This window comes from Saccopteryx leptura, chromosome 2 (assembly GCF_036850995.1).
Source record: "Saccopteryx leptura isolate mSacLep1 chromosome 2, mSacLep1_pri_phased_curated, whole genome shotgun sequence".
Classification (NCBI taxonomy): domain Eukaryota; kingdom Metazoa; phylum Chordata; class Mammalia; order Chiroptera; family Emballonuridae; genus Saccopteryx; species Saccopteryx leptura.
Genome location: NC_089504.1, coordinates 214692827 through 214718922, shown reverse-complemented (window position 1 = coordinate 214718922; position 26096 = coordinate 214692827). Strand labels below are relative to the sequence as shown.

The 26096-nt window shown below is 51.1% G+C and overlaps 1 protein-coding gene across 10 annotated transcripts in view; it reads right to left on the bottom strand.

Moving 5' to 3' along the window:
* The window catches only part of SLC19A1 (solute carrier family 19 member 1), a 45568-nt gene extending 37057 nt beyond the window's left edge, over nucleotides 1–8511 (bottom strand). For 4 of the 10 annotated variants that reach the window (XM_066370010.1, XM_066370011.1, XM_066370002.1 and 1 more), the window contains exon 1: nucleotides 4625–4733. The gene's annotated coding sequence lies outside the window, so the exon portion shown is untranslated. Of the gene's footprint in view, nucleotides 1–660; nucleotides 1280–4085; nucleotides 4142–4416; nucleotides 4511–4537; nucleotides 4734–5218; nucleotides 5287–8420 lie in introns of those variants that run through there. The other 6 variants (XM_066370007.1, XM_066370004.1, XM_066370003.1 and 3 more) reach the window with 6 other exon arrangements.
* Nucleotides 8512–26096: the final 17585 nt, after the last annotated feature.

Genomic DNA, 26096 nt, shown 5'->3' with positions numbered 1-26096 from the left:
AGCCTGTGTTTATTTCTGTGACTCAGGAAAAATGAGGTGGGAGGGGGTGTAGTGAAACCCCTGAAAAAGCCTGGCCTGGTGGGTTTGTTTATGGGGCAACAAGGAAGGGTGCGGGGAGGGCAAGGGGCAGCTTCAGAATTCCAGAGGATTTCAAAGGGAGACGTCAACGAAGGCAACTGTGTCCTGTAAGTTACATGGTCCTGGAAGGGCCCCCATTATTTCAAGGGGCCAAATTAAACAATCAGCCAGGCAGAAGAGCTCAAACTTGGTCTCCTACCCTGGTACCCAGGAAAGAGTACATAGGCCTATAAGCCCAAAGCTGCTTTTCCAATGCCTCTGGAGCTGCCAAACAGCTGGAAGGCCCCTCAATGGAGGGGGCAGCCCCAGGCCATGGGATGTACCACAGGCAGAGCCACTTACCTCAGTGTGCACACACCACCAGGGACCTCATTTCAGCTCCAGGACACCCTTCAGTTCACTTTCCCATACCTAGTACAATGCTCCCTGGACACAAGAGCAACCACACAGTCACCCACCTGAGCAGCTGGCATGGGGAGAAACCCAGGGTCCCTAGGAGTGGAGCCCCCACCTTTCTTATTCCTCAGGAGCTCCATACTTGGCCCTCCTGACATTCCCAGAAGCAATGGAAACTTTCCTTACCTGGTGTTCCAGAACCCTGGGGCAACAGCACAGATCTCAGACAGACTCCAGTGTCAAACAAGCACACATGTGGTTTCATTTTCTACATCCTGCCAGCCTACAGCTTCTGAAACCTCCAGGCAGCGCTTCTTACACACTAAGAGCTCATCAGAAAAGAGCTCTGGGCCCTACCCCATCTGAAAGTCTAGGTCTGGGCCTGGCCCAGGACTCTGCACCTTAACGTGTCTCACAGGCACACCCCTGGGTGACTGAGTGAGCAAGCCCAGGAGACATGGCCTTAGGACTCCTGGCTGGTCTGGACCAGATCACTCCCTATATTCAGGCTTCAGGGCAACCCCACACCCGACCACCCAGTCCTCCAGGGTCACAACCCAGGTGAACCAGTCATACTCCCCAGAAGGCTGGACATGCAAGGAACTGCCCCAGTTGATGGGCAGGGAGCCCCCAACATGGGTAGAGCACACAGAGTTAGAGGAGCATCTGCATACACCCAGGGTCCAGGGCAGGAGGGATGGAGCTCACATGGGCCTCTCCTGGTAGCACCCAAAGCTGCCTCCTCAGTCCTACAAATTCCGCCCCTTCCCTCTCAGCCCACCCTCAGGCTGACCCATTAAGCAGGTCGTCCTGTCAGCTTCACCCCTGTAATGTGGGGACACCACCCAGTGCAGGGCTCAATCTGCTGGTCCACATAACCAGCACAGTTCCTCCCTTCCTCTTGAGTTACATAACAGGAGCCTGTGGAGACAAGACCAACTACAGGGATGCCCTGAGGACTCCAGGCCTGGGTCAGTTAGTGATTACATTTCTCTGAACTAAAGGACCACCCTGGGAGGCTACAGTCCCCTACCTCTGGAATGTCCCTCTCTCCTGTGCACCACACTGTTGTACACACACTCAAAAACTTGTGAAGGCCCTGGCCAGTTGGCTCAGTGGTAGAGCGTCGGCCTGGCGTGCAGGAGTCCAGAGTTGGATTTCCGGCCAGGGCACACAGGAGAAGCACCCATCTGCTTCTCCACCCCTCCCCCTTTCCTTCCTCTCTCTCTCTTCCCCTCCCGCAGCCAAGGCTCCATTGGAGCAAAGTTGCCCTGGGTGCTGAGGATGGCTCCATGGCCTCTGCCTCAGGCGCTAGAATGGCTCTGGTTGCAACAGAGCTACGCCCCAGATGGGCAGAGCATCGCCCCCTGGTGGGCGTGCCGGGTGGATCCCTGTCGGGCGCATGCGGGAGTCTGTCTGACTGCCTCCCCGTTTCCAACTTCAGAAAAATAAAAAATAAAAAAAAAACTTGTGAAAAAGGTGAGGGCTGGATGACAGGGTGACTACAAAGTGAACTGGACAGAACGGGGTCAAGAGGAGGAGTTTAGCCCCATCCCAGGAACACTGGCTGCCACACAGAAGCAAGGGCCAAAAATCCAGGGTCTTATCTGAAATTCATTTTAACACCAGTCAATATGGAAAAAACGTGGAGCAGCACAGGGCCAAAGCATGTTTACAAAGCAGAGTCTCAGTCCAGGGCACCGCAGGTGGTGTGGCTGGAACTCAGTAGCTCCAGGGGGAACAGCTAGCTGTGTGGGGGCTGAGATGCAAAAAAGAGCAGAATCAGAAGACAGGGCTGTCAGCCACCAAGGCTGGGCCCTGCTGTCCAGGGCGGGGTTCACCTGCCTTAAGTCTTATTCTGTCAGCTCACGTGAGCGTAATCACCAACACTGGCTGGCAGGCAGTCACCATTCCAGGACAAGACTCAAAGTCCCCAGCGTGGAAAGCACAGACTGCTTTTCTATACACAGGCCCCCACCCAGCCTTAGGCTCCAGGAAGGTGAGGGGGAAGGACACAGCACAGAAGCAGCACAGAAGGCCAGTGAAGTGCCCAAGCTCAGGACCACTGGGCAGCAGCCCAGGCCTGGACCCCAAGTGCCCTGAACCCAGCCTAGCCCCCCATGCAAGTTCAGGCCTCTTCAGGGCCAGCCGGAGGATCAGGGGGTGGCTTCCCCCAGGACCTGTAGCATGCCTTTAGGAGAAGGCTTTTACACTTCTCCATTATTCCCTTCTGCACCTGCCCTGGGGAAGAGTGTGGAGCACCAGTGGCTCCCCCTGGCTCTGTCCTCCCAGAGAAGGTTGGAGACCCAAGATCAAACCAAATGCAAACACCAATTCTCTTGTTTTGTGTTTTAAATCAGCTACTATTCTCCCAGGTAACCCAGGGAGGTTCCTTACATTTTAAAAACACCTGCTGGTAAGAAAGAAAAAGATCTTTGCATACCCATCTCCACCAGATCACATGACAGGATTCTGTGTTGCAAGGAGTAAAACTAAACCCACTTGCCACCAAGTCTATAGACACCCAACTCACAAGTTTAAACACACTGGAGGTGTTAGTCATCTTTGCCCAGGACAGATGACTTAGCATTTGGGGTTATTAAATCCACCAAGCCACCCTCCAAAAGAGAGCAATTAACAGTGACAACACAAGAAGACAAAAAGGCGGAGGGATGCAGTCCAACAGAGGCAGTAGGGTGACACACCATTTGGCCTTCCAGACCTGCAGGAGGCAATTCTGCTGGGCCAGAGGATCCTGGTTCTGCAGATTCAATGTGCGCTCCAAACTCCCTTTTCTTTCTTTTCCTTCTAAATTTTATTTTGAAAATTAAATTTAATGGGGTGACACCAATCAATAGAGTATATAGGTTTCAGGTAAACATTTCCATAACATTTGAACTGTTATGTTGTGACCCATCACACCTACCCAATCTCCCTTATGAGCAGGGGGCATCCAGCATGCAGCTGCAAGGACTTTATCCCTCCCCTGCACTTTGGGCAGTCTCTAAAATAACTTAGTCTATCAGGCCTCCCCAAACTAAGGCCTGCGGGTCACATGCGGCCCCCTGAGGCCATTTATCCGCCCCCCCCCCCCCCCCCCCCCGCCGCAGCACTTCCGGAAGGGGCACCTCTTTCATTGGTGGTCAGTGAGAGGAGCACTGTATGTGGCGGCCCTCCAACGGTCTGAGGGACAGTGAACTGGCCCCCTGTGTAAAAAATGTGGGGACTCCTGGTAGATGCATTCTGAATTTCGAGCCGGCTTCAATTCTAACCGGAATTTGAGACAAGATCAGCAGGCTGGGGCTGGGCACCCTAAGATATGACCACACTGAGAGCCTGGATTCTCCTGGACAAGCGTTTCAGACGGGGAAGTAGCCAGGACCCTCGGGAACAGTTCTCTACTACAGCGGCTGGAAGGGCCCACTCAGGAAAGGGCTTGAGGACACATTATCCAGGTTGTGAGATAACCTCCAGCGTGCTCGGTGGCAAACGCATGAAGAGCTGCTCCGCACATACAGAGCTCTAGAGAAGGTGAACAAAAGGCCAGGACTGATCCGCGACGCGTCAGGGGCTTCGGGGACGCAGGGGGAAGGGGGCGGGGCGGGACTCACAGCACTAACTAGCAGGCCCAGCAGGGAGGTGACAGGAGGCGAGGACGCCGCGTCGCAGAGGTTCAGACCGTGCGCGCCACGATCACATGCAGAAATGCTGCGGTGGCAGCAGGCGGCGGGCGCGCTAACACGGGGCCCCTACGTGCGCAGTGGAGGAAATGGGGGCAGCACGTGGAGCCCACGGCCACAGCTGTTAGAAACGGTTCTGTCACCGTGAGCCCAGGGCGATCTGCACGCAAGCCCCGGCCCATTCCCCCGGCATTCACTTCTGAGACTCCAGCCCGCGCCCCTGGCCGCACTTACTTCAGAGCTCCCCCTCCCAGGTACTCACAGCCCCCGCGTCCCCGGCCTGCATCCTTCTGCATTACAGCTGAGAACTAGAACCCTTGGTGCATGCTGTTACTCCGCGCCCCAGGCCCGCATCCCTCTGCATTCATCGTTAAGTCCCAGACCTCGCGCACTCTGCATTCACCCCTAAGACCGCGAACGCGAGCCCTCTTTGTCTAGGGCTCTACATCCTGGTTCCGCAAGCCGATTACCAGGGCAGTGAGCGGCGAGGTCCTGGGCGTCGGAGCCATGCACAAGCTGCGAGCCAACCACAGCGCCCAAAATACCCCGCGGCCGCGGGCGCTGTCGGGAAATAGTTGGGGCCCTCGCAGCTGACCACGCCCCTCCCTCCCCTCCCCCCCCCCCTCCCCTCCGCGACAGCTGCCCCAGTTAGCACTCCCGCGGGCACAGCAGTCACCCTGCCGGGGGCTGTTCGCGTCTTGGGTCTCAGTTCCATCCGGCCCGCCCCCTTCACCTCCCTGGGTCACGCGGTTCCTTCGTGGAGCAGGCCTGGGCGCCGAATAGGGAGCACCGCCCACCCCCGTGCGTCCTTGGGACCCCGGCTGCAGCCCCCACTGGACCACCCTCCCAGGAGGCCCCTCCCCAACCCCTCGAGCCCCCTACTGGAACACCCGGTTCCCCCGCCACAGCCTCCAATAGCCCACCCCTCCCCTAGGCGCCTCCCGGAGTCCGGTGGGCACCTCCCCCCTCACCCCACTGAACCACCTCCACCTCGCTGCCCCGCCAACTGCAACTCCAACTGAACCGCCCCTCCCAGAGCCCCTCCGGAGCCTCCTCGAGCCTACCCTCCCAGCGCCCAGGTCACAGCTCGAGAAAGTCCTAGAGCCCTCTCCGACCGATCTGGAGGGAGACCGCCCCCGCCCCCGCCCCCACCCCAGCTCTGACCGCCCCTTGGATGAGTGCCGGCCCCCTGACCCCTGCTGCGGCCCTGCCCCTCCCCCCCACCTGCCATCCTGAGCAAGAAGTTCATGTGCTTGTTCTTTTAGGCTCATTTTAAAACGTTCCATTCCTGGCTTACCCCCAAGCTCAAACCAAAGACTGGTTGCTGGGCCAGGCAGGACAAGACTGTTACCCCCATGCAGCAGCAACCTGTGCGGTTCATCGTGACCCACATTTAGTCTGGTGGCTGCCTCAGGATTCCAACAAGGCACAGACACCTGCTCTTGGGGTCACAAACCACAAGCACCCCTAGCCCACATGTGCCCAGTGCCGGGTCCAGCTGGTGCTTCTGGGCATTCCCCCACTGTCCCCTCAGGACTGAGCATGAACCAGTCAGGCTCTGCGCAGAGCATCAGGAAGCTGAGGGAGTAGAGGGTAGGGGCTGAGGGTGGGGTACCCAAATGTGGCCCAAGGCTACACATCCCCTCTCCCAGCAAAGAAAGTTCATTGAGAGAGAAGCAGTTGCAGGACCCAGACTGCACTACTAAGCAGGTAGTGGGGCATTGCAGGACAAGTGCAGGGAGGAAGACAGCGGGAGAAGGGGAGGGCCCACTGGCCTCCAGCTATTCTAGAGAGGCCCTAGAGGCCAAAACTGCAAAGCTATGCACAGCACACAGGAGGTGGTCATTATAGACACGCTACCCTGGCCAATCTGCACAGGACCCAGGTCTCACACCCTGGGAGAGATAAAAACAGATGTGGGGAGGGGTAAAAAGACGAAGGGGGCCGCATAACCCAAGTGACCTCTCTGTGGAATTCCCCCACCCTCCAGGAAGGGGACTGCTGGTCCCACGTGAGGACACCCACAGACTCCCTGCTAATGCCCCTCCCTACTCCCCACAGCCAGCTCACCCCACTGGACTGGGCCTGTTCATGGTGCAGTGAGGCCCATAACACATTGGGGGCACTGGCCCCTGAGCCACTGGACAATGATCTCCACCCTCGAGGCTGCCTGCAGATTGGGGCATGACTGGGGAGGTTAGGGGTACCCAAGCTATGACCCGCAGGCTTGAGGAATCATGGGGCACCTTCAGAGTCCCCCACTACTCTCCCCTTTTCTCTGCTGGGTAGAATCAGGAGACTGGCCTCACAACTTCAGAAGTATCTATTAGGCCCACGTGCCACCCAAAACACAGGCATAAAAGGGGTTGGCCACCAGGCACTCATTGCCAGAGAGTCGTTTCTGCCCATGGTCTGGCTATGGCAGAGGACTGGGGTTTGGGTTGTCTTCTGTCCAGAGCTTGGTGGGAGCATTTGCTCAGCATACACACCAGAGCTCTGTGAGGACCAGTGGGTCTCCTAGTGTGTGAGTGCCTCTCCAAGCCCCCCAAGAACCCGGCCATGAGCCTTATGCATGAGTGGCCACCTGTTGCTCTAGTCTTGAACTGTCAGGAGGCCTTAAGGAGAGCTTCTAAGTGGTGCTCAGTGTGTTCTTGGGAGGTATGGAGAGCTGAAGAGGGAGCGCGTTCCCTGGCAGGACCCTCCTCCTTGTTCCTCTTGATTTGTGCTGGCTCCTTTACATAGGCCTGCTCCATGGGTGTGTGGGAGCCCAACCACCCAAAGGCCCCACTCAGCAAACTGAAGGGATAAAGGAAAAGGATTTCTGTCCTTCCCTCTCCATGCCTGTGTATGAGGGGGTGCTGTCCAGGGACATGGAGACCAATTAGGGGATGGGCCAGACCAACAGTGCAGCCCCTTGGGGAGCAGGATGAGGCTGCTACTAGAAAGAGGAGAAGGATGCCACCTGTGGTGGTGCAGTGGATAAAGTGATGACCTGGAATGCTAAATTGCCGGTTTGACATCCTGGGCTTGCCCAGTCAAGACACATATGAAAAGCAGCTGCTACAAGTTGATGCTTCCCGCTCCTCCACCCCCCTTCCCCCCCCCCTCTCTCTCATCGATAAATAAAAAATAAATAAATAAAAAGAAAGAAGGGAGGGAGGGGAAAGCAAGACAACTGGTATAGGGGACGAGGGCAGCATGTAGCATGAGTCACTGACCCTCATGAGGCCTCGGTGAGAAGGACCCTGCCCATAGGAGCATAGTAATGGGCTGGATGGTCTGGCCTGGGGACGAGAAGGGTGGTACCCGCAGCAAGCACAGGCATGCACAGTTGCCCAGAGAGCAGTCTTTCCATGACCCCCCACACCCAACAACAAGGGCCTGAAGATATATGGCTTCCTCCAGTCTCTCCGCTGGTGCATTCTCTCTGGCATGTGTGGAGCCAAATAAAATGCTGGCTGGACCACACCTTTCTCCAACACCCTGGCTGACTGTAGCTGCTGTGCTAGGCAGGGCTTCTAGAAGCTTCCTGGTACAGGAGGCCCAGAGTTCCAACAGGAGCTGTATGTCTGAGGGGGCCTCAAGTGGAGAGGCTTTGATCATGGCTGCTCCCAGAAGAGCCAGCCAGGGCTGCAGTGTATGACTGGGCCTTGGTGACAGCAGCCCATAAGAGTCATTCTCCAAGGGAAGAGTGGTTGGTCTTGGATGGCTCCCAGGTGATGAAGAGCTTCCAGAATCCTTGGTGTGGTGCCTGCTGTCAGGAGTAGCCACAGGAGCCAGGGTGTTGGCTTCAGGAGGCTCTGCAGGGGTAGCTGGTAAAAAGTGTAATCACCAAACTCAGAGATGTACAGAAACTGATGTTCTGGGGTGAGTGTCACTTTGGGGAATGGACCCTGTGTTTTAGTCTCTGTAGCTTTAAGTATTTCTATGTTCTTAATCTATTTCTCAGACATGTGCAGGCTGGTTCTGCAGGGTGGGGGTAGCTGCTGCAAGGGTCACAGAGGGAGCAAGAGCTGATCCCTAGGTGCCACAGTATGGAGGGATCAGGAGGGTGCAGCAGTCCTGACCCCCAGCCTCCCCCACCTGTGGGATCCAGTTGCACCTGCTCACAGGGTGCCAAGGTCTTTCTGCAGGCCCACAAGGACTCTGTTCCTTCCTGAAAGGGCTCAAATAGGCTCTGTAGTTGTACTGTGCAGCAGCACCCAGCCCACCCCTGGCCCACCCAACCTTGCTTCTCCCCACCCCAAAGAGGTGCCCACCACTCACCACCTCCTGGCAGGAGCAAACAAGGGGAGACATGTAAGCTAAGGCAGGCACTCAGAGCTATTGGGAGCAGGGTCCACTTGGAAGGCACAGCCCACTGAGCACACAGTTCTACAGCCCTCCCTCACCCTACTATGTTGTGGACTGCAGCCACCCCTGACCAGGACCTTGGCATGCCAGAGTCACTCCCCTCTTGGCTTTGGGCCAGTGGACGTTAGCAGATAAGGGGGGGGGGGATAAAATGTGCCTGGAGGTGTGACTTGCCTTATCTACTCTAGCTTCTTACTCTTAAGGTGACCTGGCTGTTGCTGATCCAAGGAGGACCAGAACCTGAGGAGAGCAGTAGGACCCCCTGCAGCCCAAAGCCCAGTGGGCAGGCTGATCCCAGGGCCACCTGTGGCTCTGTGGGTGGAAAAGAATGCTTTCTTTCTTCTGGCAGCTACTGAGTTTGGATTGTCTGTGATCCAGCATTGTAGCAAAAACAGGTGGCTGTGATGTGGGGAAGGAGTCAGACCAACTAGTCAATAAAAGTTTCAAGAATTTAACTTATTGCATATAAACAGTTTCCCTGGATATAACAACAATGCAGAACAAACTACTCTCTGCTGAATAGCCTGACATTTTAACAACAGGATAGCTATTTCTTTAATCATATAATCTATCAGCATTGTATATCTTTTAATTAACTTATTTTGAAATAACTATAGATCCATTTGGAGTTGTAATAAGTAACACAGAGAGAGCCTGTGTTCTTTTCACCCAGTTTTCCCAAATGGTGACATATTACAAAGTTACACAGCAAAATCACAGCCGGAATGTTATCAGCCTTGAATTTAAAGAGAAAAGGAAAACCTGCTAAGAAGGAAATGAGCCTATAGACGTCCTCTGAGGCAATGGGTGTGAGTCAACCCTTCAGTGCAGTCCACCAGGCATCTGACGGCCTTTTTCTGCTTGTATCCGGTCAGCTGGTTGGGTAGTTTTCTCCCAGAAGGGCCCTTAGGTCTCCCCAGCACTGGACCAGCCTCCCCAAGCTGGGCTTAGGTCAGCAGCTGCAGGCCAAATGCAGTTTCTAGCCAGGGGGTGCTGTACAGGGCTGGCATAGAGGTCAGACATGTCATCTTGGGCCAGGTTCCTCCAACTCATCATGTCCCTACCCCCCAGAGTCATTAAGTCTCCTCTTGCAGTGCCCAGCATGGCCTTCCTCGTGGAATGACCCAGACAGGTGCTGGCTGGGACCAAGGTCAAGAGCTCAAGGTGGACTGCCTTTATGCAGAAAAGCAAAGCCTGTGAGGGACATGCCAGCAACAATGTGATGAGCAGCCCAGAAATATGCACGAAAGCAGAACTCAAGGGAAAGAGCGAAATGGATAAGGGAGTGCATGATACATGGGTGAAACACATGCACGTGTGTGGGGACCTGAGAGTTAAGTCTGTGGGACGAGAGGAGAGCACAGCTGCACTCAGCCATAGGAGACCTGGACTCTGGGGCAAAGGCCACAGATCGCATAGAAAATACAAAACGAGAGTGTAAAAGACAATTTCAAAAGATGAAAAATCGCTTAGGCCACATTTTCTGAACTAAACTCTACAAAACAAAATATTAAGGAAACAAAAGATGCAATGAAACCTAACTAGTTGATGGAAAAATTATCTATGTAAAGAGCCTTTGTCGATATTTAATACTGAAGAGTAAAGGTTGGAGGTAACTTGTAATTCTTCATCCTTAGGCAGATATTCTACAGTTAAAATTAAGTGGTTCTAAAAAATAAAGAATGCTGGTTACAAGAAAAAGAAAACCTAACTAGCTGAAAATTTTCAATTATTCTTCCAAATGAATCCTGGGTCAAAGAGAAAATCAAACAAGCATGATTCTACTTTATAGACTCAGGATAAGCTCATGTCACAAACATCTGGAGGACCTGGCCAGAGGGGCATCTAAGGAGACTTCATTGTGCAATGATTTTTGTATTATTTCTTAGTTTCACTTTTAAAATTAAGGAAACATAGTGGTTAACTCAGAAACTGGAGTAGAAGAGGAACAACAAAATGAGTGAAAGTAAAAATGAATGACACAATGAGAAAAGCAGAAATTCATTACTGAAATTGGAAAAAAAATAAACTGCTTTCTTTTTTTCACCTTAAAGATAGTAATAAATAAAATATAGTAATAAATAAAGATAGAAATAAATAAAATTACATGGTATAGTGAATGCTCTGGGCAACTTAACCAAGAAAGAGAATAAAATGAATGTCACAGGACAGAGGAAGCACTGCTGTGTGGGGGCTGTGGCAGTCAGGAGACAGAACAGCCCACCAGCCAGTGGAAAGGGAGATAAGCTCTACGCCAAGAAATGTGGGTACTGAGGGTGCCTGCACAGAAAACAGGCGCGGAGGACAGGCCCGAGGCTGCCCCAGGGGTCCAGGCAGCCCCCCAGCCCCCACAGCACCCTTCGTTGCACTTTACCTTCGGAACCACTTCAAGCTCAGCCCTGGGCTGTGAAAACCCGGATCTCAGTCTGAAGAGATCCCCATGGCCCTCTTCACTGAGCTCTGCTCTCACATTAGAGCTCAGGAGGATCTTTTTGTTTTTTGAAATTTGGCAAATAAATTTCAAAGTTCATTTCTCAAACTGAATAAGATAAAATAGCCAAGGACATTCCAGCAAGGACCCACCCTTCACATTTCACTTGTACAAGGCACTAGGGGGGAGAACCTGCAAGGACCACTGGCTGTCACTTGTGTGGAGAGGGCCAGAGAGCCACGCTCCACTTGGCCCTGTGGGGCACAAAGTGTCTCAGAGTGATGGGAGGCACCCTTCCCCAGGGCAAGCCCCAAACCCAGGGGAGACACTGCCCTGGGCCGGGCGGGCTGGAGGGGAACTCTCAGAATGCTAACAGAATGTGGGAGAGCCTGGGAACCCGGAGAATGCGGGAACAGGAGGGTCTGTGTTATGCCCTGACCACTTGAGTCCATTTCTGGAACATCTGAGTGCATCAACCTGGGAGGGGAGAGAGACTGGCCCCACAGTACGGGAGAGATGCAGGAGTCTTTGCCTGGTAGAGCTAGCTAGCTGCCCCTGGTACAGAGGGAGGGGTCTCTATTTGAGAAGACAGTCACATCACACCTGTGTGGCCACAAGTGTGTCCCCATCCAGAGCACACCTAACTTCCCTCACTCACCCCCACCCCACCCCCACAACACCTCAGGGCTCCAGGGCCCTGCGTCAAATATGACTGGGCCCTGACCACTTCACCCCCTCCAGTCTGTGGAGTGCCCAGGCAGCAGCCTCTCCCTGTGCCCCATGACTTCTCCCCTGGGCTCCAGCATCTTGCTCTCTCAGATCCCCCTCCACCTGCCAGGCTCATGATTCTCTTCTAAAGCATTTGCACAAGTTGTGGCTGGACTCCCAGGAGATGAGGGGAGGGAGATAGAAGTGGAGGCCCCATGGTTTCCACCTGCCCCAGGCCTTTCACCCACTTACAGCAGTGCAGGCTTCTAAGGCATCATTTTATTGAGATACAGTTCACATACAGTAAATTGTACCCATTGTGAGTATGTGGTTCAATGCTTTCCAACAACACTCTGCTTCACCTCCACAGGTACCCAGACACAGACCATTTTCGTCCTCCCAGATCTCCCAGCCCCTTCCCAGCCACCCCGCACCCCAGCACCCCAGCAGCCATCTGCTTCCTGGGGACAGTTCTATAGGCAGGGAGACTCAGCAGTGTTTCTGGGACTCACCTGGCAGTTCTTCCCTTGTGATTTAAGGGAGTGGTCTCCATTATATGATCTATCCTTCATTCCTTGATAAACATTTGGGCTGTTGCTGGTCTTAGCGATTATAAATAAAAATGCTACACACACCTATGCACAGATTTTTGTGTGAACATAAGTTCTCGCTTCTTGAGTAGATGCCTGGAGTGAACTGTGGGATCTTATTATAGATGCGTGTTTCATTTTGCAAGAAGCTGCCCAAATGTTTTCCAAGGTGGTTGTTCCATCGCACATTCCACACCCTGGCCAACAATTAGTATGGTCAGCTTTTTACTTTTTTTTTTTTTTTTTTTTTTAGATTTTTTATTTATTCATTATAGAGAGGGGAGAGAGAGAGAGAGAAGGGGGGAGGAGCAGGAAGCATCAACTCCCATATGTGCCTTGACCAGGCAAGCCCAGGGTTTTGAACCGGCAACCTCAGCGTTTCCAGGTTGACGCTTTATCCACTGTGCCACCACAGGTCAGGCCATGGTCAGCTTTTTAAATGTTAGCTTTTCTAGTGGGAGTGATGTACTATCGCCTTCCTCAAAGACAAACAATCTTTTCTATGTGTGTGTGGGCGTGCTGAGGGTCACCAGTTTGCCACCTTGGGATACTGATTATTTTAAGCTGATTATTTTTAAGACAGAAAAGATTCAGGAGAAAACTCTGACCTTCTCCCTAACTGCCTAGAGGGATTTAGATAAATGACCTGCTCCCTGAGGGGAGTCATGATCACAGATGAACTAGTGTGATAAGGAAGAGCCTAGCAAGGTCCCTTTGATCAGAGCCTCCTCTGTGTCCCATTGTTAAAGGTGGCCCAGCAAACCTTTACCTATGGAACACTGGCTTTTCCACCTGCCAGAGAATTGCCTTCCCCCATCCCTTCTTCAGATGGCACATAAGCCTCAACTGTCTGATTTGTCCCGAGGCCCACATTCTTTGGGCCCCTGGGTATATAAACAATAAATTTGAGCACTTTTTCCTGTTAATCTGCATAATGTTAATATGATTATTAGTTCAGCCAGAAGAACTTTAAAAGGTAGAAAGTTACTTTTCTGACTCACAGTAGGCATATGTGTGTGTGAAGTGTCTGAGTGTGTATGTGTGTTTTTGAGAGTGTGAGCATGTAAAAAAGTTGAAAGAGCCTGACCTGTAGTGGCGCAGTGGATAGGGCATAGCTCTGGAATGCTGAGGTCGCCGGTTCGAAACCTTGGGCTTGCCTGGTCAAGGCACATATGAGAAGCGGCTACTATGAATTGATGCTTCTTGCTCCTTCCTTCACACCTCCTCCTCTCTCTTTCTCTGAAAATCACTAATAAAATCTTTGAAAACAAAAGTTGAAATAGCTTAAGAGTTCAAGGTCCAGCTTGAGACTCACAGGTCAGCACTGCTTTCTCCCTCTTTCTTTTCCTCCCTCCTTTCTTCCAAGTGCTGACTCTGGTTCTCTCCCTGATTGATCTATGTGTCACATGTTGGCCCCTACCAGCCTCCTTGCAGCCCCACAAGAACAGGAATTGTCCTTTTACCAGGTTCTTGTACCAAAAATGGCTGAGCAGGTGCTGGTCTTCAGGACAAGTCCTAAGGTGGGGTGCCAAAGAGCAAGAGCAGGGAGGAATTTTTAGACACCTTTGACAATCCAATATGGGGTAACTGTCAGCCATGACAGTTATGTCAAGTGCTATGTCTAGACTAAAATAGTGAGATGAAATGGGAACACCCTTTGGAGGGGTTTGAAAAGCTCAAAACCACACATCTGGACACTTGGATAAGGACTCCATCTGGACATCAATATGAATGGGACCTGCATTCCTGGTGGGCTATAAGAACTCAGAGCTCTGACCACTTTATGCTCAAGGTTGGCTACATAATGGGTCATGCTTGGAGTCCTGCCAGACTTCCACTCCATAGGACATGTGCTGCCACTGCAGCTGTCTGGATGGAGACTGATGCCCACCTCGCCACCTGCAGATGTCACCAGGGATTGGGACTTCATGCTGGATGCTTGCTCTGATTGCTTCTATCACATAAGCTTTTCCTCTCTGTGTGTAACCTGTGTGTAATTCTATTGGCTTATTGAGGAAGTCTATTCTAAGAAACCTGACATTGTGGAAAGACACAAACCTGTGTGAGTAACTCTCTTTGGGAGTGCCCCCTTGCTCACAACAAGTGCATCTGGTTCCTGTGCTGTATGCATTATGCTGTTTGTTAGACCATTCAATAAACCAATAATCGGAATGAACCATGTAGGCAAGAACGTCAGGTGCAGGAATGAACAGCCACCACTGGGGAGCAGTGTGGTTCTGTTTTGGCCCTGAGGACTCAGGGGGTCACTGGGAACCAGGCTGGTCATAGCTGTCCAGGCAACACAATCACGGAGGACAAGTTAGAATTTGAGCCAGGACCAGTGCCTAGCAGCTCCCAAGTGTGCAGAGACCTGGTCCCAGAGTGCAGGACCTCCTTAGGGTCCTGGTGGTGGGACACTGAATCATCATCATCCCCAGGACAGGAACATGTATCTTGCCCTGAACAGCGGACCTGGAGGCAGATCCTGCCTGAACCAGAGCCATGGGCACGCAGACGAACCCTGTGTGAGTCCCACCACTGTCTTCCCAGCCGGGCCTGGGCTGAGCATGTCCAGCTGTGAGGTTCTGCCCAGCTGCTTGCCCTGCCCCTGTGTCTGGATGGAAGTAGGATACTCACAAAACACACAGCTGCTTGTTGTTTGTTTTTAACACAAAACCTAAGAGAGTAAAAGCTCTTTCCTCCAGAGAAACTGAGTGGACAGATTCTCCCAAACAAGGAAGGTGTGTGTTGTTGGCACAGGAAGCTGCCATGGCCTACCTTGTCCCAGAGGAGGGGTCAGCACAAGGGTGAGAATGAACACTGATGTGCCTGTGTGGCTGGGCAGACAGCTTAGACCAGGCAGGTCAGGGCCCATCCCTGCACTGGGAACGGGTCCCACATAAGGCTATAAGGCAGTGGGGTGCTGCTTCCCATAGAAATGGGCAGAGGTAGGCATCGCACACCTGTGGTCTGTGAGTTCTGTTGGTGCCTACATTCATCCTGCTGTCTGAGGAGACAAGAGATGCGATACCATATCAGGTTGTAATAAACATATTTGAGGCAAAATCTTCTGCTGGTCCTCGAGTATGTCTCCAGGAGAGAGTCTCAGAGGAGCTGGGCTAGGCTATCGTACTTCCCGCCTATTATCTCTACTCCACCGTCAAAGGCAGGTCCCCACCACGTCACCAACCGTGGACATTGCTGTCATTTTTTGTCACATTGTGATAAAATATACATAACATAAAATTCACCATTTTAACCATGTTTAATGTGTACAGCTAGCTCAGTGGCATTAAGCACATTCACATTGTTGTGCAGCCATCACCACACATTCCTATGTCCCCAAACTAGAACATTCCTATGTCCCCAAACTGAAACTCTGTTCACATTACTCACTCTTTTACCCTCTTCCCCAGCCCCTGGCACCCACCATCTCTGAACCTGATGACTCTAGGGACCACATATAAGTGGAATCAGACAGTATTGATCTATTGTGTCTGGCTTATTTCACTGAGCATAATGTCCTCAAGGTTTATCCATGTTAGAGTCGGTGTCAGAATTCCCTTCCTTTTTAGGGCTGTATAATATTCCATTATGTGGACAGACCACACTTTGTTTATCTGTTCATCCATGGATGCACCTGGTTGTTGTGTATAATGCTGTTGTGCTACTATTTTTACTACTGCTATTATTGCCAATGACAAACTGATAAGTGAAAATTTTTTAGTATTTGGTTTTTTTCCTACTAAATTTTATTTTAGTTTTAACCTACCATCCAGATTTATCAAATCTCAACATTTTGCCTTGTTTCTATTTTTAAATGTGTATTTAAAAGTTTTATTTTATTGATTTTAAAGAGAGGGAGGGAGAGAGAGATAGAAACATCGATCTATTTCAGTTTGTGCCCTAACCAGGGACCGAACCAGCAGCAACCTTTGCGTGTTGGGAAGGCACGCTAACCAACCGAGCTATCTGACCAAGGCTGTTTACATTTTTTAATAAAAAACCAAGTGAGCCAGCACAGCCTGATCTCACCCTTCCTCTTCTCCTCAGAAGGACTTGTCATGAATTTAGAGTCACAGGGCTATTCTATGAAAGACCCATCATGAATTCAGGTCATGGGCTATTCCATGGCTTTGCTTCCAAAATGTATTCTGTTATCTGATCGGTTTAAAAATTTTAAGTAGTATCATGCTGCACTGTGGCTCCGGAACTCTTTTTAGTCCTTTCTCTGAATGTGAAACTACCCAGGTTGGGGATGTGGCCACTAGATGGCAGGTGGCTCTTGGTGTCGTCAGGTGCTGGCTCCAGCTCTGAGCTTCAGGGCTAGGCAGCTGCACTTCGGAGCCTAAGAGCCCAGCTGGATGCAGGGACCACGCAGACACACTCTGACCATTTGATCTGACCAGTGGTAGGCAGGTAGAGGCATGGTTTGGGGGGTCAGGATGGGGCATGGGAAGGGAACGAGATGGAGGAGTGTGCCCATTGGAGGAGGAGGGCTGGCAGAGCCCTGTGGCCTGGGTGAGATGCAGGCAGGGGTCAGGCAGGGAGTGCACCCAAGCCTGGTTCAGAGAGTGCCCATCAATGCCAGGAAGGGTGCAGGGGGTTAGGGCCATGTGATCACACACCTGCATTTCAGGGTGGGCTCCTCTACTCAAGTGTGAGGAATATGGCACAAAGTGACCTACAGGAATTTCCCTGGGAACCAAGGGGCTGAGCACACTGTCTGGTTCGCATGTAGGACGGAGAGTGATCAGGGTTCACACCTCCATGCTGGGCTGCACCAGAACACAGGGCTATGGTGGAGGTCCCCTCAGGCGAACCTGGCAGGTATGGGTAGGTGAGGGCGGATCACAGACCTTCAGGCTGGAGCCCAGGGTAGTAGACAGTGGCCAGACTCTGTTAGCAAAGAGGTCATGGGTAGTAACAGTGCTCAGTGATGGAGATGATATGCCTGGCAACTGTGTCTAAAATATGTCTGTGAGGAGACACCAGACTCAGCAGTGGAAGGATTTTTGAAGAAAGACATGGGATTGGAGGAGCTCTGGAGTCCAACACAGCCTTCACCTGCCCTCACTGGACCTCACCTGCCCTCACCTACCCATACCTGTTCTCACCTGTTGTTACCTGTCCTCACCTGCCTTCACGTGTCCTCATCTGCACTCACCCACCCTCATCTGCCCTTATTGGACCTCACCTACCTTTATCTGCCCTCACTGCCCTCTGGCTCTGGGACCTTTGATGACCAGGCCTCTGGGGCCCTCGGAGCAGATAGCAACCAGGCTGGGCAGTGGTGGCCCAGAGGGCGGCCTGGGCTGTGCCTCCTCTTTATGATCAGTCTGATCAGCCTGAGCAGTCACTGTATCCCCTGCACTGGCAAGGCCAGGCCTGGGGAGGGGGAGCTGGGCAGGAAGTAGGAGGACACCAGGCAAGGGCACAGTTCCTGGTGCTGATCCAGTTCTTTCTGACCCTGAGGGAACTTGTCCAGGCTCATGCAGGGCTGCCCATCAGACCTAGCTTTTGGTTGTTTTTTTTGGGAGGGGGGGATGGCAGAGTGAATCTGTTAACTACGGCACTCTCCTCTGTGTGGGCAGGAACCTGTGCCCAAGGGCAGCTGGGTCATAGTCAGAGCTTCGAAGCTCAAAGAAGCTGGGGAGGGCTTAAGAGGGGGACAGAGGAGCCTGGGGATTAGGGGAGTTGTCTACAGTGTGCCTTCAGGCCACATCCATGCTCCCCTGAAGGAAGGGAGAGTTTGCTGGGTGTCCTCTAGAGGAGGCGCCTCCTGCCACACAAATTGTCACTTGGACGGCATCCATCACAACCCTCTGTCTATGGTGGTGACTCAGCCCAGATGGAACTACTGTTGGTTTCCACCCAAGATTGCAAGGTCTCCAGCTGCAGGGGTGACAAGGACAGAAAGGAGGCAGGAGGCTGGATGGAGCCAGGAACCAAGGCCACCCACTTGCAGCTCCACTCGCCGACCCTACCCACTCATTCAACTGACCACCACCTCTCTCACCGGGATGTGGCCCGTGTTGTTGGTGCTGGTGTTATTGGTGCTGCTGACTTCTCAAAGGAATCCTGAAATCTGACACTTCTATTTGAAAGCCCTGATTTTTAACTAATTAAAATCTTTTAATTAGTTAAAACTAATTAAAATCGACTAAATTGGTACTAATTAAAACTAATTGGATTCTTTCAAAACACTGTGCTGACTAAACCACTGAACACCAGATGAGCTGGTAGGCAGCAAGTGGGCAGATGGGTGGCTGTGTGGGGAAACTAAGGACCTGAGCCTGGACCAGCCACCCAAGGCAGAGCAATAGACATGAAAGGACTCAGTGAGCTGTTACTGATGCCTCTTAACCACACCAACATATTCAAACGGGCACCGCCAGGTGTGCTTGGACAGAAACAGGTAATTTTGGAGTTGCTGTGGGGGGACTAGAACCGGGGGAAACTTGCAGATGGGTGGCAGTCCCTGCACCAGGCCAACTGCACACGCCATTGTCTCTTCTCTGGGACTGTGTCTTCCCAGGCCAGGCCCTCCACAAAGGCCCTGATGCCAAGTGACCTCCCTCAGCCCAGCCAAGCTTACTGCTGCCGTCCAGTGGCCACTGCCCACCTAGCGCCCCACTGTGCATGTTGGGCTGGCTACAGGACCGAGCCATGAGAGTGCTTTTACCCTCCAGTGACTAAATCTTGACTCACCTGGGCCAGGTGAGGACAAGCTGGCAGGGTGTAAATCACCAGGAACAGCATGGCACTGCCCACCCGGGAGGAGTCAGGGTCCTTGTGATAGTCATCCTCACCTGCCTCTACCCCACTTCCTTCTTGGGGGAACTTGATGGTCCTTGGGGTGACAGGAGGGAAGAGAGCATCATCGCTCAGGACAGGAGCTCATGGCACAGTTAACAACACAGACCCTCTTCGAACCAGCAGAAACTGCTCCCTCAAAAAAATGGGGTGTGTGGTAGCTGTACCCACAACCTTCTGCCTGGCTGGCCCCTGGGTCCCAGGCAGGGAGAATTAGGGCAAAGTCTCCTGTGTCTAATGAAGAGGAAGCTCGTCACTGTTTCCACACATGCTCCCTTTCTTGGAGGGTAAAATCGAGGCCACCTAGTAGGAGATAGTTTAAAAGTTGTGTTTTCAAAATTAAGCTGCCAAGTGGCTCAATATTTTATTTTTGTATTTATTTTAACTGTTTTCCTACTATAAGCTTTATTGTTTTTTTTTCTTTTTGTATTTCACGCTTCATTTAGCCCTCATCATTTAAAAAAATTTTATTCTCATCCCCCACTCTCTCCCCTTTGGCAATCATCAACTTTTCTCTGTATCTATGGGTCTATTTCTGTTTTGTTTTGTTTATTCACTTGTTTTTATTTGTTTGTTTTTTAGATTTCACATATGAGATCATACAGCATTTGTCTTTCTTGGTCAGGCTTATTTCATTTAGCATAATACCTTCTAGGTTCATCCATGTTATTGAAAATTGTAATATTTTACTCTTTTTTATGACTGAGTAATATTCCATTGTATTGTGTGGGACGAAAGTAGGTTTACAGGTGTTTGTATAGAAAATAATACAATGAATAATAATACAAGAATAAACTGTATTTTGCATACTCACAACTGTAAACCTACTTTTGCCCTAACCTGTATCTATATACAACATCTTTATTCAATTGTCTATCTATAGATACTTGGTTGCTTCCATATCTTGACTATTGTAAATAATGTTTCAAGGAGCACAGGGATGCATATAACTTTTCAAATTATTATTTGTTTTCTTTAGATAAACACCCAGAAATGGAAATGCTGAATCATACAGTAGCTTTATTTTTAATTTTTTGAGGAAACTCCATACTGCTTTTTATAGTAACTGTACCAATTTATATTCCCACCAATGGTGCATAAGGGTTCCCTTTTCTCCACATCCTCACCAGCACTGTTGTCTCTTGCCTTTTTGATAATAGCCATTCTAACAGGTGTAAGGTGATATCTCATTGTGATATGGCTCTCTCTCTCTCTCTCTCTCTATATATATATATATATATATATATTTTTTTTTTTTTTTTCATTTTTCTGAAGCTGGAAACAGGGAGAGACAGTCAGACAGACTCCCACATGCGCCCGACCGGGATCCACCCGGCACGCCCACCAGGGGCGACGCTCTGCCCACCAGGGGGTGATGATCTGCCCATCCTGGGCGTCGCCATGTTGCGACCAGAGCCACTCTAGTGCCTGAGGCAGAGGCCACAGAGCCATCACCAGCGCCCGGGCCATCTTTGCTCCAGTGGAGCCTTGGCTGCGGGAGGAGAAGAGAGAGACAGAGAGGAAAGCGCGGCGGAGGGGTGGAGAAGCAAATGGGTGCTTCTCCTGTGTGCCCTGGCCGGGAATCGAACCCGGGTCCTCCACACGCTAGGCCGACGCTCTACCGCTGAGCCAACCGGCCAGGGTGGTATGGCTCTATATTTTAAACTGCCACACATTTACTCCCAGCCTTGTCTTAGTGGTTAACTCCTATGCTGTCATCATGGTTGTCCCATAATCCACACTTCAATGAAGGCTGTGACATGAGCCATTCCTGATTATGGAATAGGTGCTGGGACCCTGGAGCCTGAGGTCAGGCTCTGGCCATCCATACCTGATGCTGGGGGCCCTAAATATGTCCTAGGACAGAGAGGAGAAGCATATAGCATCATCCACCAGCACTCACAACTCAGACTTTCAACAGAGAACAGTATGGGAGGGAAGAATAATGTGGAGTAGAGAACCCTGACAGACACACTTCTGCCAGGGGACCATGGTCAACACAGTGACAGGTCATGTTGATAGCAGGTGCCTAGATAGGATGTGGTGAGCAGGGCGCTGCACCTCTGTGGTCTTCCTCCCAACATCCTCTGTCCCAAGTCCAGTCATCAGAAATGATCATGCTAATCTCGATTAAGGGACATCCTACAGAATGCCTGATCAGATCTCTGCAAAGCTGTAAAGGTTATCAAGGAAAGTCTGAGAAACTGTCACAGCCCAGACGATATCTAAGGGGATAAGATGACCAAACATCATGTGGTATCCTTGATGAATTCCTGGACAGAAAAAGGACATTATCTAAAAACTAATAATGTCTGAACAATGTGTGGACTTTAGTTAGTACTAACACGTCAGTATTGGTTTAGCTGTGACAAATGTACTGTGCTGATAGAAGATGTCTATAAAGGGGAAACTGGGAGTATGCCATGTAGAAAATCTCTGTGTTAGCTTTACAACTTCTCTATAAATCTAAAACAGTAATAAAAATAAACTTAATTTTTTTTAAAAAAGAATTAAAGGGGGGAAAGCCCAGCCATGATTTTACCTATGACAAGCCCATGAAAATGTGTCATTATTCATTATGGACACGTAAGCTAAAACCCCAGTGAGATGACGTTACGCATCCACCAGGATAGCTAACTGCAAAGAGTAATGTTTGAGGTGTTGCCAAGGAGGTGGAGCAACTAGCCCTGCTGTCCACCATGATGGGGAGATAATGGATATCACTGCTTTGGGAAACAGGCAAACAAGACACGCCTTCTGTGTGGCCCAGCCATACCGTACCTCCTGGTATTTACCCAAGAGAAACAAACCATAGGTTTATTTGTACTTACCAGAAGTGGGCACTAACCCAGTGTCTATCACTAGGGGGCAGTAGATGTAGTGCATCCACACTGGGGAGACTGTGCTGCAGGGGAAGGAAGGAACTGCTGACCACACAACATCACGGGTGGGGGAGTGGGAGGGGGGTGTTGAGGTGGTTATATCCAGTCACATGTGATACCCGGCTAACAGGTATACCTGCAAATGACTCCATTTGAATGACATTCTGGGAGGGGCAGATCAGTTGATAATTGTGGCAAGCAGGTCGACACTGGCCTGAGAACCGGAGACAGCAAGGGGCAGGAAGGAACTTGCGTGAGGACGTTCATTTCCGTGATTTTAGTGATCGCTTCCGAGGTGCATGCAAATCAACGGTTCACTTGAATTGTGCAGTTTATCTGTGTTCCCAATAAAGCTGCAGGAGAAAACTCAACAATCCAAGAAATTGGAATTATGGGTTTTGATAAAATCTGAATTGTCAGTGTTATGGGCAAGGGGACGGGGTAGAGACCCAGAGACCACAGTGCTGCCTCTTGCATTTACCTCAAAGTGTGTTCAAGTTCTGTCTGGATTTTCAAATGCTAGGTGTACTTTGAAGATGCCCAAATCCACAACACAAATAATTTAAACTGTCACAACCAAGCGGAGCTGCGTCATTGGACCTGATTCAGTGCCATCCAATCTTGTCGCACAGCACGCAGCTTGGATAGAATAAGTCATTGTTTTTTAAGAAAAACGTGTCTTCTGAATTCTTTGAACACGAATCACGTTTAAAAAGGAAGCCCATGTGAGAACTGCCATTTCCTTAGCCACCGAGTGGGACCAGCCCGCTGGGCAACATGGCAGGAAGGTCCCAGCTGTCCTGATGGCGGGTAACCAGCTTTGGTCCCCAGGGACCAAATTGGGACAGAAATTTCTAGAGATTTTTTTCCCCTTCGTCATGTCTTTAATTTGTCAAATGGGCCTCCGCTGCTCTGGGTGCCAGGCTCACACAGCTGCCAAGGCTAGACCTGGCACGTGTCCCTAGGAGGAGGCTGGATTTCCATGTGAGACCAGGCCCTGGGCTCCAGCCGCCCCCTCCACCCAGAAACAAGGACCAGACGTCTCTGAGGATGACCCTGTGGATTCCCTGTTTCTGCCCAAAGGAACGTGTAGCCTCCCCATGCAACATACTCTGAAAGCTCACACTTCCTCCTACACCTGAATTTCAGAAGGATGGGTGTACGGGTGCCCCGTAACTTGGCAGACGCCTGTGCTCCAGGCTGTGTAGATGAATTTGAGTTCGTTTGTAGTGAGATGGGTTCTGTTTGGGCTGCCTGACCTTGAGAAAGTGATTCTCTTTGGGCCCTGCCTTCTCCTCCCTGTAGGCGATGGAACATTTAAGGACTCGGGGTGGACTCAGATTTCAACTCTTATGAAGTTGAAAGGGAAGGACACTAATTTTCTGTAAGAAACAAGCCTGGACACTCCCCTAACCCTGCAGCTCTGCTTCCGGGGAAAACAAGTCTCTCCTAGAGTGTGTGGAGCTGTCAGAGGTCAGAGGTCAGCCACGGGGCACACACCAGACAGAAAACACCAGGGATGCTTCAGCAGAGGTGGGATGTTTAACCTGAATTTTGGGGTAAAGTATGCGGTTTTGAGGATGACTCCCAGTCCTGGGACAGGACAGAGCTGAAGGTAAAGAGCTAGAGGAGGCCTGGCCACCAGCAGGCTTGGTGGTCCCACTGGCCAGACTCCCATCATCTTATCTGAGTTGGTGGCTGCACTGTATGGAATCTGGGTTTGTTGGCTCAGCAGCCTTCCCGCATCATTTGGAAACTACCCTAATGTGGCTGGGCGTCCACCATCCGCCAAACAGCCCATGTTAGAGATACCTTTCCCCAGGAGAGTGGCAGCCTGGTCAAGTGAGTCACATTGTCCTCTATGGTAGCACTCTTGCATTCATTCTCTCCCTCTCTCTCTCTCTCTCTCTTTGGGTGTGAAAATTGGGACTAGCAGCTACTTGGACATCATGAGGGAAGCTACTGTGAGGATCAGTCTGATGGGTAGAAGACTGCATAAAAGCTATTTATAGAGATGTGCTGGAAACCTGATCACATCATGCCTGAAGTTAGTTCTATCTGAGATTGTCTACTTACCAGAGTCAGCATCTATTACCAAGTGCACGTTTACCCAGTTTGACTGGAGGGTTCTGTCTCTTGGAACTTAGAGGATTCACCTGACACCAGCACATGGAAGCACATTTTCTAGAACTAGAGGGTATGTTGACCTCTCAGGTCATTGAAGTTGATTCTGTATTTGTTCATTTGCACAAAGAATACAATATAATATACTGTGACTGGCCCCACAGGGGGAACATTGCTGTGTGGCAGGTCTTCACAGCAGTAACTCACTTTGCTTCCCAGCAACATTATGAGGCAGGAACTGTCATTATCTCCATCTGCAGAGGAAACAAGCCCAGAGAAGATACTGGACCATGTTCCAGGGTCCCAAGCCAGGAGGGGAGGGCGAGGTGCCACTGAGCCTTCACCGTCAGCCACTGCCCGTGCAGCACAGGCACAGGCGGGTGCCCACCAGGCTGGTTTTCCCTTGTTGGCCTGCTCTTTGAGGTTCTTCTCTAGGTTTTCTTTCTTCATAGAATACCACAGGGTGCTTTCAGAACTCCTATAATCCAACTTAGTTCTCTATGCTTATCTGGGTTTCTTTGCTCTGACACTTTAAAGCCACTTGGGATCATTCCACTTGTGTAAACAGGTCCTTTCTCAGTCCAGGGGAAGTAATCCCAGGTATGTCTTTGATTCTTTCATTTAAATTGCTTTTGTGTATCCTTCAAAACTATCTACAGTCCTTGTTTGAGTAGGAACATGTCTTCTCATCCACTGTCACATCCAGGCCATTGGTCACCCAGGTTGATCCAGTTCCCACGGCATCTGGTCCCCTACCTACCGTGTGCTTTGCATTTTAATTTCTCTGGAACGCCCACCTGCACCCAGCCCCTCTTTATCTCCATCTCTTCTTTCCTCCTGACTTTTTGCCAGGGTTTTATTCAGGCCATATTTTGTCCCTCCTTGCTGGGGATACCCAGCAAGCTTATGTTCTCATACAGCCTACCCTCCTGGGGCAGGCCATCTCTGACTGCTGGGTTGGCTAGGCCTCCGCATGATGCTGCATGGATTTCTCTTCTGCCTCTGTCTTTCCCTGCTTGCTTGTTCCCAGTGTGCAGGAACCAGTGGCTGCCACAGCTAAGGGAAGAGTGTCCTGCCCATGTGTCCTTCCAGCACAATCAGATGAAGAAGGTGAGGTGGGCATTCTGGGCCACTTGCCTTGGGGCCCTGTCACAGGCCTGTCTCTGTCCCAGAGCAGTCTTCTTGACCCTAAACAGTCTGGACACCGGCCCCACCACCCATAGATGGGTCCTTCCCACCAACAGGCACGGCTCTTGCCATAGTGAGGCAGGAAAGATCCCAACATTCTCCAGCCCTGCGAGGCCGATGAAGGTTGTGGGGATGGTGACCCGAGCCCAGCTGGAGAAGCTGGGTGGGCCTTTGCGTCTCCCCAGACGGGGCCGCTGTGTCACGTCTATCACAGGTTCTGCCAGCTTGTCTGTGTACTTGTTGTTAGTATGTTAAATTTATCTTTGCCAGAAGATGCACAGAAATCCTGCTGTGATTTTCTGAAAACAGTGGTAATAGCCACAGTTTTAATTCCATCCTCCAGTTCTCAGTGGCTTCAGACATGAACGCCTCGGTTCCTGTAAACTCCCTCCACCTCAAAGCCAAGTCAGCTCCCCATTCTTTCTTCTCTGTGAGTGGCACACTGGTCATCTCTACCACCCAGGTATCTTTTTGAGAAAGGATGCTGAGGTCTGGGGACGTCACACACATACCAAAGGTCCAGAGCCGGGTGGTCTCGCCAACGCCAGAACCAGTCTTTGAAGGAAGTCCCCTACTCCACATCAGGGCATCTGGCCAGGAAGCTGGTATCTGAGGACATCAGCTGGAGGTCCACCTTGGGACAGGGTCACTTGGCACACAGGCTGCTCCTGGAAGGTATCTGTGCATTTCCTGCTAGCATTTCCCAGGCATGGAAACTTGGACCAGGGGCTGCTTGTTGGCAGCTGACGGCACTCAGAACGCTGCTCAGTGCCTTTTGGATAGCCTTGTCCAAGGAGATATCCCAGGGAGTACCTGGCCTTGGTAGAGGCCATGGAGGGTAGAGAGCAGG